Here is a 14,831-nt window from a genome sequence, read left to right as displayed (position 1 = left end):
TCGAAACAGACAGAATAAGAACAAGTCTTTGGTATTAATTACTAGACTGCAGCTAGGAATTCGGTATCATTGAACGCGAAGACCGACAACCGCCGAAACATCTATTCTATAACAACATGAATGAATGTCACTCTGAACTACCCATTCTATCCACGACAGACAGAGAGGGAGAGAGGGCGGACAGACTCTCCAACAGAAACAAACTTTTCAACAGAGATCCTGACGACAAACTGAGCGTAAATATATGTATTGCAATTGTTCCCGAATGAGTGAGCGTTCATGTGCAAAGGATTAGCATTTCAATTGTTATAATATTCAACTCTGTAGTGTCTCCTCAGCTGACCCCCCACTCCCCTTTTGTCTAACAAGCCACCATGCCGGTTTAGCCCACTAGGGCACATTCTCCTATCATTTCCTTGTAACCATATCTACTGTTTGTTATGCATTTCTGTGAATTACTTAGTTAGTAAATAAATTATTTTAAGAAAATGTATGTATGGATGACTCATAGGGGTGGCAGGGTAGCCTAGTAGTTAGAGCGTTGGACTAGTAACCGGAAAGTTGCAAGTTCAAACCCCTGAGCTGACAAGGTACAAATCTGTCATTCTGCCCCTGAACAGGCAGTTAACCCACTGTTCCTAGACCGTCATTGAAAATAAGAATTTGTTCTGAACTGAATTGCCTAGTTAAATAAAGGTAAAATATATATATTTTTTTTAAATAGTGAAGACTGGGTTCGTGCAGATAACCAACAATTTACGACGTTTGGAATGAGACTAACGTGAGCTAAATAATAATTTATTAATTTGAAGACTAATTGATCAGATATTAAAATATCTGAACGTTATATTAGGAAAATTATAACTTTGTAATCTGAATATTTTCCTTGGTGCTCCGACTAAATGTTAATTACAGTTACATGATTAATCAGTTTAATCGCGTAATAATAATTACAGAGAGTTATTTGATAAATAAGTCTTCAGTTTTAATGATGCCTAAGACACGACAGTGTGTACCTCACATGCAGAAGGAGATGAGGTATCATCCTCTATGACAATGGCGTATATCAACAGCTCTTTGTCAGAATCGACATCCAGCCTGAACGTCGATGTGTCATCAAGTGGCAATACGGGAGTTATTGCGATTGCCTTTGACGGACAAGTAAAAAGCGTTCCTCTCTCGCCACACAGGTCTAGGGAGGACAGAAGAGGCCCAATCACAGGAACAACAAGTTCAAAATCATGGAAGGAGTAATCAATCAATGTTCCTAGCTGAGTGTGCCGAGGAATGGAAATATCCGCTTGCGTCAGATTCTGTAACAAGAGATAAGTGGATCTTGCATTGGTATCGAGGTGAACACCCAATCTTACCAAAATGTCCGCTTCCAGATAGATTGTATGTGGGAGGTTCGCGACGACCAGTAGATAGTGAGATACTTCCTTGGTTCCAATGCAGAGTGATAGCGCATACACCCATAAGGCGGTGAGTGTTGTCTGGGGAGTCGTTGCCAGTGGGAATCTGAATGTTTTCGGAACAAGGGGGTGGCAGTTAGCCACTTTTGAAATGTTGTTGAACATTTCCAAACTGATTGCAGAATTTTCGGACCAGGTTGCCAGTATGGCATCCTCAACCATAGTGCCATTTAGGAGCAGACCACCTATCAGAGGAGGGCAGTATGTGTCGGCTGGTGAACCACCCAAGCCACACAGTAAAACCTCATGTTTGATTAAGAGTTGAACTTGTCACCCTGTAATTTGCCACCAATAGCGGACTCATGACCAAGTTCACCGGGGGTACGTCAGTAGATGATGTTGAACCCTCGTCGTTGCACAATGTATGGCATGTAGCCTTTGAAGAATGTGGTGAAGTCAACGGAGTTGGCATAGTTATTTTTGATCAGACTTGGCTGGTTTTCCAATCCATTAGTGGAACCAAAAGGTCAATTAAATCTATCCCAATCAGCATCTGTTCGGTGTCAGTGCTAGTCACGTACACGGGGTGGCTAAGTGACACGCATTTGAAGTTCAGTTTCAGTAGGAGACGCTTGGTTAGAGGCGAGGTAGCCTGAGTGAAACCTCGAAGTGTAGTGCTGCAACGTTCCGTTTTCAACCAAAATTTTGATGGGTCCACTGCTCTGTTGAGTTCATCCAGCAAAGTCTGCAATATGAGGGAAATAGTTGAACCCAAATCTATCAAAGCATCACAAGTCAAACAGTCCTCTAAGACGGCTTTAAGGTAAGGCCGGTTCAAGTTGGTTTCTCTCTTCAAAACCCCCACAAAGTGGAGTGGGTTGGAAGAACAGAGCGGTTGGTTATCTGTGTCGGTTTTCAAGACAGATAACCCACCTTCGTGTCCACTAACGGAATGGGAAAGGAGTCAGATGTATCAACGCTGCTTATTTTGTGCGTCTCCACATCTCTATCAGAGTTTGTAGACAAAACCAGGGGGCTTGTGTCTAGATCAAGTGTTCCCTGGACAGGGATTTGAGTGAGGGCCTGGGTAATGTGAATGTTGACGTCCTCACGAATGGTGTGAATTTCGGCGGACTCGTTCTCCAGCAATTTTACACCGAGTCATGGTGACTTATCCTTGTCCTCTTTCTCAAATTTCCTCCGCTGTCTTGAAGGAGTTCCCACATATGCTGAGCATTTTTTGGCTGCTTTTCCTTCACCCTGTGGTCCAACTTATCCCAAACCATCTCAATTGGGTTCAGGCTGGGTGATTGTGGAGGCCAGGTCATCTGATGCAGCACCCCATCACTCAAATAGGTCAAATAGCCCTTACATAGCTTGGAGGTGTGTTGGTTCATTGTCCTGTTGATAAACAAAGGACAGTCCCACTAAACACAAACCAGATGGGATGGCCTGTTGCTGCAGAATGCAGTGGTAGCAATGCTGGTAAAGTGTGCCTTGAATTCTAAATATATCACAGACAGTGTCACCAGGAAAGCACCCCCACACCATCAAACCTCCTCCATGCTTCATGGTGGGAACCACACATGCAGAGATCATCCATTCACCTACTCTGCGTTAGCAAAGACATGACGGTCGGAACCAAAAATCTCACATTTGATCTTATCAGACCAAAGGACAGATTTCCACCGGTCTAATGTCCATTGCTCGGGTTTTTCGGTCCAAGCGAGTGTCTTTTTCTTATTGGTGTCCTTTAGTAGTGGTTTCTTTGCAGCAATTCGACCATGAAGGCCTGATTCACACAGTCTCCTCTGAGCAGTTGATGTTGAGATGTGTCTGTTACTTGAATTCTGTGAAGCATTTATTTGGGCTACAATTTCTGAGGCTGGTAATTCTAATGAACTTATCCTGTGCAGCAGAGGTAACTCTGGGTCGTCCTTTCCTGTGGAGGTCCTCATGAGAGCCAGTTTCATAATGGCACTTGATGGTTTTTGCGACCGCACTTGACAAAACTTTAAGAGTTGTTGAAATGTTCCATAACGACCAATTTCACCAATGAACTTTTAAGGCATACCTGTTAATTGAAATGCATTCCAGCTGACTACCTCATGAAGCTGGTTGAGAGAATTCTAAGCGTGTGCAAAGCTGTCATCAAGGCAAAGCATCTCTAATATAACACTTTTTTGGTAACTATATGATATGTCCAAACTTTTGACTGGTACTATATATATATATATATATATATATATATACAGTGCCTTGCGAAAGTATTCGGCCCCCTTTAACTTTGCGACCTTTTGCCACATTTCAGGCTTCAAACATAAAGATATAAAACTGTATTTTTTTGTGAAGAATCAACAACAAGTGGGACACAATCATGAAGTGGAATGACATTTATTGGATATTTCAAACTTTTTTAACAAATCAAAAACTGAAAAATTGGGCGTGCAAAATTATTCAGCCCCCTTAAGTTAATACTTTGTAGCGCCACCTTTTGCTGCGATTACAGCTGTAAGTCGCTTGGGGTATGTCTCTATCAGTTTTGCACATCGAGAGACTGAAAGTTTTTCCCATTCCTCCTTGCAAAACAGCTCGAGCTCAGTGAGGTTGGATGGAGAGCATTTGTGAACAGCAGTTTTCAGTTCTTTCCACAGATTCTCGATTGGATTCAGGTCTGGACTTTGACTTGGCCATTCTAACACCTGGATATGTTTATTTTTGAACCATTCCATTGTAGATTTTGCTTTATGTTTTGGATCATTGTCTTGTTGGAAGACAAATCTCCGTCCCAGTCTCAGGTCTTTTGCAGACTCCATCAGGTTTTCTTCCAGAATGGTCCTGTATTTGGCTCCATCCATCTTCCCATCAATTTTAACCATCTTCCCTGTCCCTGCTGAAGAAAAGCAGGCCCAAACCATGATGCTGCCACCACCATGTTTGACAGTGGGGATGGTGTGTTCAGCTGTGTTGCTTTTACGCCAAACATAACGTTTTGCATTGTTGCCAAAAAGTTCAATTTTGGTTTCATCTGACCAGAGCACCTTCTTCCACATGTTTGGTGTGTCTCCCAGGTGGCTTGTGGCAAACTTTAAACAACACTTTTTATGGATATCTTTAAGAAATGGCTTTCTTCTTGCCACTCTTCCATAAAGGCCAGATTTGTGCAATATACGACTGATTGTTGTCCTATGGACAGAGTCTCCCACCTCAGCTGTAGATCTCTGCAGTTCATCCAGAGTGATCATGGGCCTCTTGGCTGCATCTCTGATCAGTCTTCTCCTTGTATGAGCTGAAAGTTTAGAGGGACGGCCAGGACGGCCAGGTCTTGGTAGATTTGCAGTGGTCTGATACTCCTTCCATTTCAATATTATCACTTGCACAGTGCTCCTTGGGATGTTTAAAGCTTTGGAAATCTTTTTGTATCCAAATCCGGCTTTAAACTTCTTCACAACAGTATCTCGGACCTGCCTGGTGTGTTCCTTGTTCTTCATGATGCTCTCTGCGCTTTTAACGGACCTCTGAGACTATCACAGTGCAGGTGCATTTATACGGAGACTTGATTACACACAGGTGGATTGTATTTATCATCATTAGTCCTTTAGGTCAACATTGGATCATTCAGAGATCCTCACTGAACTTCTGGAGAGAGTTTGCTGCACTGAAAGTAAAGGGGCTGAATAGTTTTGCACGCCCAATTTTTCAGTTTTTGATTTGTTAAAAAAGTTTGAAATATCCAATAAATGTCGTTCCACTTCATGATTGTGTCCCACTTGTTGTTGATTCTTCACAAAAAAATACAGTTTTATATCTTTATGTTTGAAGCCTGAAATGTGGCAAAAGGTCGCAAAGTTCAAGGGGGCCGAATACTTTCGCAAGGCACTGTATATATATATATTTTTTTATTTTATTTTATTTTATTATTATTGCAGAAACATCAGTATACATACATACAATAAGTATACAAACAGACAATGATAACATATGCTAGGTTGTACAACAAATTACAGGTTATACAAAGACCTTAAAAGATACACACATATTGATTGTTTTATCAGCTTTCTTTTGAAAGAATGGAAAGGTCTTAATGTACTGCTCAAATTCCTTAAAGAAAACATGGATGAGTGTTTTTATTAGTGAATTTACATTTGTGAATATAACATTTTCCCATTAACACAATTAGATATGAGGCAAAATTGTTTTTCTTTGTCCTTATTATAGTTAAGGAAACCGATCAGCACATTCTCCCATACTAAATTAAAGTTATCAAGAATATTAACAATTATTAAACTATAAATATCCAGAATAGCCATAATTTCTTTACACGTAGACAATGTCAAAATAAATGCAAAACTGTTTCTGTCACGAACCGGCTCAAAGCCCGTAACAAAGGGAGACAACGTGGAGATAAGGAGTAACAAAATATATATTTATTTACTAAAGCAACTAAGGAAAATATACAATGGTGTGTGTAATCAGTAATCAGTAGTGTAAGTGAGTATTTTGCATGCATGAATGTGATAATGCAGGGTGTTGAAAGGTGCCAAAGCAAACAAACAAAAGGCCACCAAGAACCACAACACAATCTACAAAGGTGTCTGCATGGAGAGAGTCCCTTCTATGAATGTGGAAGAGGTCTATTTATCCTGAGACACACCTGGCCCAGGTGTTTCCCATGAAGCTGACGACCCTCTCAACTCCGCCCACCGGCATCCTAATAAGGAAACAAGAACAAAGACAGAATACGGCAGACAGAGTGGGAGGGTCGTCACAGGAAGCTCAACACAAAAAGTACAGTTAAAGTTAAACAACAGAGTTTAGCCCAATTTATCTTTGAAGTATTATTCAAAATAGGAAAATCTTAAAAATTGAAACCACCATATTTATATGTGTTCATAGCTACAGAGGTTTCTATATAATGTGTAAAAATTTTCCAGATGAAGTTGAAAAGTCAACCGCTTTACCTATTTTGTTGTCAAGATGCAGGGACTGGGCTGCGTAAGTAAGTCTGGAGATACCTTCAGATTTAGAAAGCAATACTTGACCTTTCAAGGAGAAGCCCCTCTGCATCTAATGGTTCAAATTATTTTTGTTTTTTTCAATAACAGGTATGCAATTTAATAAGTATCTTTCTTGATGATCCTTAGATCCTAAGGTATGTTACTTTTGGAATATTGCAAATAGAGGGTATCACACTTGTCTTTAACAGAAAACAATTCACACTTATTAAGGTTTAGGCAGAGACCAGATGCTTTGGAAAAAATATTTATTACATTGACTGCTCTAAGAATCTGGTCAGCATCTTTTCAAAAAGAGGGAGGTGTCATCTGCAAGCTGACTTGTGATAATATCTCTGTCAGCAATTGAAATCCCTTGTATATCACTGGATTTAACAAAACTTGTAAGAAGTTGGGTTGCAGGCAGGAAGAGATAAGGTGAAATTGGGCAACCTTGCCTAATTCCTCTTTTCAAATGAAATCTATAAGTGCCATGTTTTAATTTAATTGAACTGTTCCCATTCATATAAAGAGTTTTAATAGTACAAAATAATTCCCCAAAACCAAATTTCTCAAGGGAGAGAAATATAAACTCGCGTTCCACTTTATCGAAGGCTTTATAAAAAAGTCTAACAAGACAATAAAGTGATCTTCGAAGATTAGATCAGAATAGTCAATAAGGTCTAACACCAGTCAGATATTATTATATATATATATGTCTATTCCTCATGAAGCAAGATTATAATAATTAACTATAATTGAGTCCATAATTGAGTCCAATACTGGCTTCATTCTTTTTGCAAATATAGAGGCTAATATTTTGTAGTCACTGAGCAGACAGATTGGACTCCAATTATCGAGGAGAAGCAAGTCTTTCTTGCGCTTAGGTATTAATGTAATTAGACCTTGGGTCAAACTGGGAGGGAGAGCATTATTTGCAATGCTTTCAGAAAAGACCAACAGAAACAGGGCTAGCTGTTTCATTTTTTTGTTTAAAAACTCAGTCCCAGGAGACTTTTTAAGGTGTTCAATAGAATCTCTTCAACTATAATAGGGTCATCACACCATTCCCTCTCAGCCTCCCCAATTGATTTCACATCCCCCAGAGAATAAAAAAACAAACAGTTGAGGACACCTCACAATAGTTAGAACTATATAAATCCCTGTAGAAGTTGCAACTAAAGATAGAGATTAATTTGGGATCATCTGTGATGAGACCATTCATCTTTAATTGTTGAATTGTATTATTTTTTAAAGTAGTATTTTTCCAACCTGAAAAAAAATATTAATTTTGTTCACCCTCCACTAGCCATTTCTTCCTAGATCTGACAAAGGCTCCCTCTGTTTTCAGTTTATACATATCATCCAAACAGAACAGATTTGTCCTCCTCTGAAAGACTTTCAACAGGCTTTTTAACAAGAGAGGTGATCTTTGTAATTACATCGTCTTCAGCTCTCCTTGTCTTGGCAAGAATACTCCCATATTTTCTCAGATTTAAAAACCTCCCAGTTGTTACTGTATGATATTTTGGTATTTTATTAGGATCCCCATTAGCTGTTGCAAAAGCAGCAGCTACTATTCCTGAGGTTCACATAAAACATGAAACATGACATAATACAGAAATTAATAGACAAGAATAGCTCAAGGACAGAACTACATAAAACATTTTTAAAAGGCACACTTGACAAACTATCTAGGTCAAATAGGGGAGAGGCGTTGGGCCGTGAGGTGTTGCTTTATCTGTTTTAACAAAAAAGGTTTGCTGTTTATTTGAGCAATATGGCTCTATATAATACTGTATGCTTTCTTGAATTTGTTCCTGATTTGTGGACTGTGAAAAGACCCCTGGTGGCATGTCTGGTGGGGTATGTGTGTGTGTCAGAGCTGTGTGTAAATTGACTATGCAATCAATTTGGGATTTTCAACACATTAATGTTTCTTATAAAGTGATGCAATCAGTCTCTCCTCAACTCTTAGCCAAGAGAGACTGGCATACATAGTATTTATATCAGTCCTCTGATTACAGGAGACGAGGAGATGCTCTTGTTCTCCATGGACTTTACAGTGTTCCAAAACGTTTTGGAGTTAGAGCTACATGATGCAAATTTCTTCTTGAAAAAGCTAGCCTTTGCTTTCCTGACTGACTGCGTGTATTGGTTCCTGACTTCCCTAAACAGTTGCATATCGCGGGGACTATTCGATGCTATTGCAGTCCGCCACAAGATGTTTTTGTGCTGGTCAAGGACAGTCAGGTCTGGAGTGAACCAAGGGCTATATCTGTTCTTAGTTCTACATGTTTTGAAAGGGGCATGCTTATTTAAGATGGTGGGGAAATTACTTTTAAAGAACAACCAGGCAACCTCGACTGACAGGATTTGGTCAATATCCTTCCAGGATACCCGGGCCAGGTCGATTAGAAAGGCCTGCTCGCAGAATTGTTTTAGGGACCGTTGAGGGGTGATGAGACAGTGATGACAGTGATGAGGGGTGGTCGTTTGACCGCGGACCCATAGCGGATGCAGGAAATTAGGCAGTGATCGCTGAGATCTTGATTGAAAACAGCAGAGGTGTATTTGAAGGGCAAATTGGTCAGGATAATATCTATGAGGGTGCCCATGTTTACGGATTGAGGGTTTACCTGGTGGGTTCCTTGATCATTTGTGTGAGATTGAGGGCATCTAGCTTAGATTGTAGGACTGCTGGGGTGTTAAGCATATCCCAGTTTAGGTCACCTAACAGAACGAACTCTGAAGATAGATGAGGGGCAATCAATTCACATATGGTGTCCAGGGCACAGCTGGGAGCTGAGGGGGGTCTATAACAGGCGGCAACAGTGAGAGACTTATTTCTGGAGAGATTCATTTTTAAAATTAGAAGCTCGAACTGTTTGGGCTTAGACCTGGAAAGTCTAAGAAACAGAACTTTGCAAGCTATCTCTGCAGTACATTGCAACTCCTCTCACTTTGGCAATTCTATCTTGACGGAAAATTTTGTAATTGGGTATGGAAATCTAATCATTTTTGGTGGCCTTCCAAAGCCAGGATTCAGACATGGCAATGACATCAGGGTTGGCGGAGTCTGCTAAAGCAGTGAGTTAAACAAACTTAGGGAGGAGGCTTCTGATGTTAACATGCATGAAACCAATGCATTTTCGATTACGGAAGTCAACAAATGAGAGTGCCTGGGGACACGCAGGGCCTGGGTTAACCTCCACATCACCCGAGGAACAGAGGAGGAGTAGGATGAGAGTACGGCTAAAGGCTATCAAAAATGGTCGTCTAGTGCGTTAGGGACAGAGAATAAAAGGAGCAGATTTCTGGGCGTGGTAGAATAGATTCAGGGCATAATGTGCAGACAGGGGTATGGTGGGGTGCAGGTACAGTGGAGGTAAGCCCAGGCACTGAGTGATGATATAAGAGAGGTTGCATCTCTGGACACGCTGGTTATACTGGGTTATGTCACTGCATGTGTGGGAGGCGGGACAAAGGAGGTATCTGAGGCATGTAGAGTGGGACTAGGGACTCCATAGTAAATTAAAACAATGATAACTATCCTAAACAACAATATACAAGGTATATTGACATTTGAGAGAGACATAAAGTGAGGCATAAAGCAATCACAGGTGTTGTTTGGGAGAGCTAGCTAAGACAACAACGGGTAAGACAATAACAGCTAATCAGCAGGTAAAATGGCGATGAATGGGCAGAGAGGGTCGGTTAACTACACACAGGGCTTGAGTTCGGGGCTAGGGCCGACAGATAAACAAAAAATAAACAAAGTGGAGTACCGTGACAAATGAACAGTCCAGCAGGCATCAGCTATGTAGCCAAGTGATCATAGGGTCCAGTGCACAACAATAGATGGAACAGGGAAGTCGCGGGTAGTCGCTACTACGCTAGCACGCGGGAGACACATCGTTTAAAGTTAGCAGGCCGCGGTAAGTAGAAGCGTCTGCTCCGACGTCAGGCAAAGGCCGGTTGAGGGCACAGTGGATGGAATTACGTCTGTGGGTCCGGTCCAGATGGCGAAAGAGGTATTGTAGTTGTAGTAACTTTGTTTGTTAGCCGGGAGATGCGCCTGGCTTGCGGCTAACAGGTGCTAGCTTCTGAGCAGGGGCGTTAGCCACTATAGCCACTCAGTAGCAGCGATGATCCAATGCAAAGGTCCAGAGCTTACGAGCAAGTATCCGGTGGAGTAGTGGATTCTAGCCATGCTGGGGGTAGAGTCCGGGAGGCATCGGCTGAGTAGCCAGGGAGGTGGGCTTGGCTCAGGGCTAGCTTCGGGGCTGGGTCACTCGGTGGCAGCTAGCTAACTGTGATGATCAGGAGTAATGGTCCAGGATTTACGGCAGGAATCCGGCGTTATTGTAGGAGAAAAACAGTCCGAGGCTGGCAGGTATTATCCAGGCTAAAAAAACGGCTGGTGCCTGTGCAGAAGGTAAAGGCCGCTAGCAGTGGCTAACAATGACTAAATAGCTAGTAGCTAATTAGCTGGTTAGCTGCTGATGGCTAGCTTCTGATGGAGGTTTTGGCTATAAGGTCTAAAAAGATGTCACATTGAGTAAGGCAGGTTACCGGAAGGTATATTTAATTTCAAAATTCCAAAAGAGATTGAAAAATAAATTGAAATATATACAAAAAATATGAAAAATACCAAAAGTAAACGAGAGGACGACAAACTACGTCTGCACTGCTACGCCATCTTGGGAGGAATAGCATATGAATAGTCACAAAGTGAAAGCATTTTTAATTAGTAAACAATATCATGTTGTACTTGTAACTTTTAGATAAGTAAATGCATTACCAGAAAGAGCCTATATTATCGGGAGTCGCACAACAAAAGTTTTCGCCGCCAAACCAATGGACGGTGCTCCCAACGCAAACTCTTGACACACATTTCTCATCTTTTACAGGCGACCAGCAACAATAATCTCGAACCCACAATATTATCAATAAATAGATGTGCTTCTCATCAACCGTAAATCATCATCAGTGTCTGGTTATTCATAATTTCTTGAGATCAATTGATGGAGGACAATCATCACAGGATCCTCGACTTGTGTTCTGTCTGTCCTGTGTTGTTCAGGCAACATCTGTATGGAGCTGCCTCAGATCAGCTGTCCCTCCCTCATCATCCACGGAGAGAAGGAACCCATGGTACCCAGCTTTCACCCTCAGTATCTACTCAAACACGTCAAGGGTTCAAGGTGAGCTGACATTAATACAGTTTTTTTTCTGAATGCTTAAAACACTAACAGTGATTATTGAAGCACCATCTCTGAAACCATTAACACTTGTAGCCAATGCATTTACCAAGTGTGCTAAACTGAATGTACTTTCTCTGATTTAAACTCAGTTTGTAATTTTATAACACACTTTTTACAAAACTGTAAACACAACTCACTGCTTTACACTCAGTTTGCAATTCAATAACACATTTCTAGCAAAACTGTAAACATTGCTCTTCTACATTGCTACGCTATTTCGCCAATTGCCTTTCTACATTGACACATGTGAAAACACTATTAGATAATGAGTTCACTTACAAATCAGAACACTATAAATAGGCCACAGGTAAACATTTGGTTTGGACAACAATGGAGGCCAATATTGGACAGAGAGTAAGAGGGGTGAGAACTAAAGGAGGACGAGGAGGAGGAAGAGGACAGGGGAGAAGTAGAGGAAGGGGAGTCAGGAACACAATAACTGATGAAATCAGAGCGACTGTGGTTGACCATGTTGTCAACCATGGGATGAGCATGAAGGAGGCTGTGCAACGGGCTCAACCAAATCTGAGCCGCTATACTGTTGCAGGTATCATCCGGATATATTGAAATGAGAACCGGTAAGTAACTGTAAGTGCTGTAGTCTTACTGGTACAGTAATATGGACTGTACTTTCAGAATGAGAAGGCTAAATCACTAAAACCATTCAAATGTTTTTACAGAACTGCAAGAAACTCAGTATCTGGTGGAAGAGGTCGACTCAGAGCAGGAGACCCACATTGTAAATATGGTCATTGCAAATAACTGCACCAGACTCAGAACTGCAGGACCACATAATGGCAGATAGCACCATATTCCAAAACGTTAACAGAGTGAGTCTCTGCACTGTCTCGTCTACTGAAACACAACATAATTAGGATGAAGCAGCTGTACAGAGTCCCTTTCGAAAAAGGAACTCAGACCGTGTGATACAACTGAGATATGAATATGTGCAGGTAAGCTATACTATCCTGTCATTGGTACTGGATCTGGAAGTGTATGGTGCTACATCATATTGACTGATCCTTGTCTTTTCGTAATGTGCTACATTGTTTTGTCTCTTTCAGAGAGTCATGGAGCTAGAAGTGCATCATGAGCGAATATAAGTGCACAAGGCAGGTTTCAACCTTGCAAAAACAAGGGGCCCGGCAGAAATATCATCGGACACCGTGCCATCATCAACGTCCTGGGACAACGTGGTGGCAACAGAACAATGTGTGTGGCTATTAGTCAAAACGGCGTCCTTCACCATCATGCAATCTTAGACCCATACAACACTGCACACATTATCACATTTCTGGACACCCTCCACAACAGACTAATCCCTAATGACCAGGGGCCAGAGCATCCCAGGTACTTTATCATCTGGGACAATGTTAGTTTCCACCGGGCTGCTGTGGTCCGCAATTGGTTCACAGGTTTCCCTCTTTTCATTGCACTCAATCTCCCCCCCACACTCTCCGTTCTTGAATCCTATTGAATAATTATTCTCTGCATGGCATTGGAAGGTGTATGATCTCCAGCCCCACCAACACATACTCTTTCTACAGGCAATAGAGGAGGCTTGTGGAGACATCGGTCAGGGGTCATGCCAGGCCTGGATAAGGCACTCCAGTCGATACTTTCCACGCTGACTAGCTCAAGACAACATCACATGCGATGTGGATGAAGTCTTATGGCCAGACCCACAAAGAAGGCGAGATGTAGCCTCATTCTATTCTGTTATTTTCTTTCTAGCACAAATGGTTTTGTTTTCTTCTACTGCACTTTTGTCGTTTGAGGAGTGTTAGAACATTTTGAGAAAAATAAACTTTTTCCCCTTATTTGTATTGATAGTGTGTTATGCTCGGAATACACATCCGTACTTTACACATTTGGATACCTGTGTGTATGTGTGTTTACTACATGTATGACAAAACTTGCAAACTGCTATGCCCTGCACACAGAAAAAGAAAAAGCCACAAGTGTTTTTAATTTATACTATCAGTACGTAGTTGGTGCTTCGTGTGCTTATTCAAATGGTTTGTGTGTACTGTATTGATGCAAAAACACAATTTTCTTAAAGAGTTTGAAGTGTTTTTCAAGAATTGTTTGCTTTTGCAAGAGATGTATAATGTTTTGCTGTTTGGTGTAACGTTTTCTGGTTTGTGTGTAGAGTTTTGCAAAAATAGTCTATAGCTTCAAAGACAGTGCCTAAGCAATCAATAAAAACTGTAACTGTCTTCAGCTGCGGCCCAAAGTAAGTCTGAGCACTTCCTGTGATAAGAACACACACAGCTTCACAGAACATTTAACCCGCACAACACCGGTAACAAACATTAAAGGTTTCTATTCTACTGTTGAGGGCCCAAAAAACGGTATTTATGAAGTTGTTAAACTGTAGGCTAATAGGTTTGAGGTCCTCTCAACATCAGTCACCTCTCAACATCAAAGTCACTATAATTAGTGTTGATGCTCTGATGGGCAGACGCCTTAATCAGTAGTGCGACATTCATGATTTAGGCTACTTTACATTTGAAAGAGCTCATCATCTACAACTTTAGACAGTTCATGGATAAGTTTGGATGAAGTGACAGGTCAGAGTGCTGTGCACCAGACACTTATAGCCTGGGGACCATGTTACTAGTGTTGTTACCTACCCAGAGCTCCAGGAAGTAGTAAAACAGCATGCTTTCCTGTTCCAGCCTGCTGGTAGAATAGATCCACTCCATTCACACACGGTCTGCCTGATACCGCTGAGGTACTGTGGGGGAAAAAAACAAAAAACAATTAGACAGATATCTACTTGATGAATAATACTGACAATTCGTATGTATTTTAAGTGGAAATATATGACATATCACAAATCAAATTGTTATTACTTGTCATACAACGCAACTGAAGCCTGAGCTGAGTGAACAGCACCATCTCCTGTCCCTAAATGAAACTGCACTGAAAGCCAGACAACAAGCATGACAGCTGTGTTGGTGCAGTGAACTGCTAACCACAAACATAGAACACTGCAATATTTGCAAAGAGTTAGCTAGCTAGCTACTGTAGAATGGACATCATATTTACTGACACTAACACTTCATTTTAATTACCAGTAGAGCTGGACCTTGCACAGCCTTTTTGCTAACTGTATTGCAAAGTCCTCTCCCCCACAATAACAAGCAATTTTC

This window comes from Oncorhynchus mykiss, chromosome 30 (assembly GCF_013265735.2).
Source record: "Oncorhynchus mykiss isolate Arlee chromosome 30, USDA_OmykA_1.1, whole genome shotgun sequence".
In the NCBI taxonomy this organism is placed as follows: domain Eukaryota; kingdom Metazoa; phylum Chordata; class Actinopteri; order Salmoniformes; family Salmonidae; genus Oncorhynchus; species Oncorhynchus mykiss.
Note: the sequence above shows the minus strand (reverse complement) of the source record.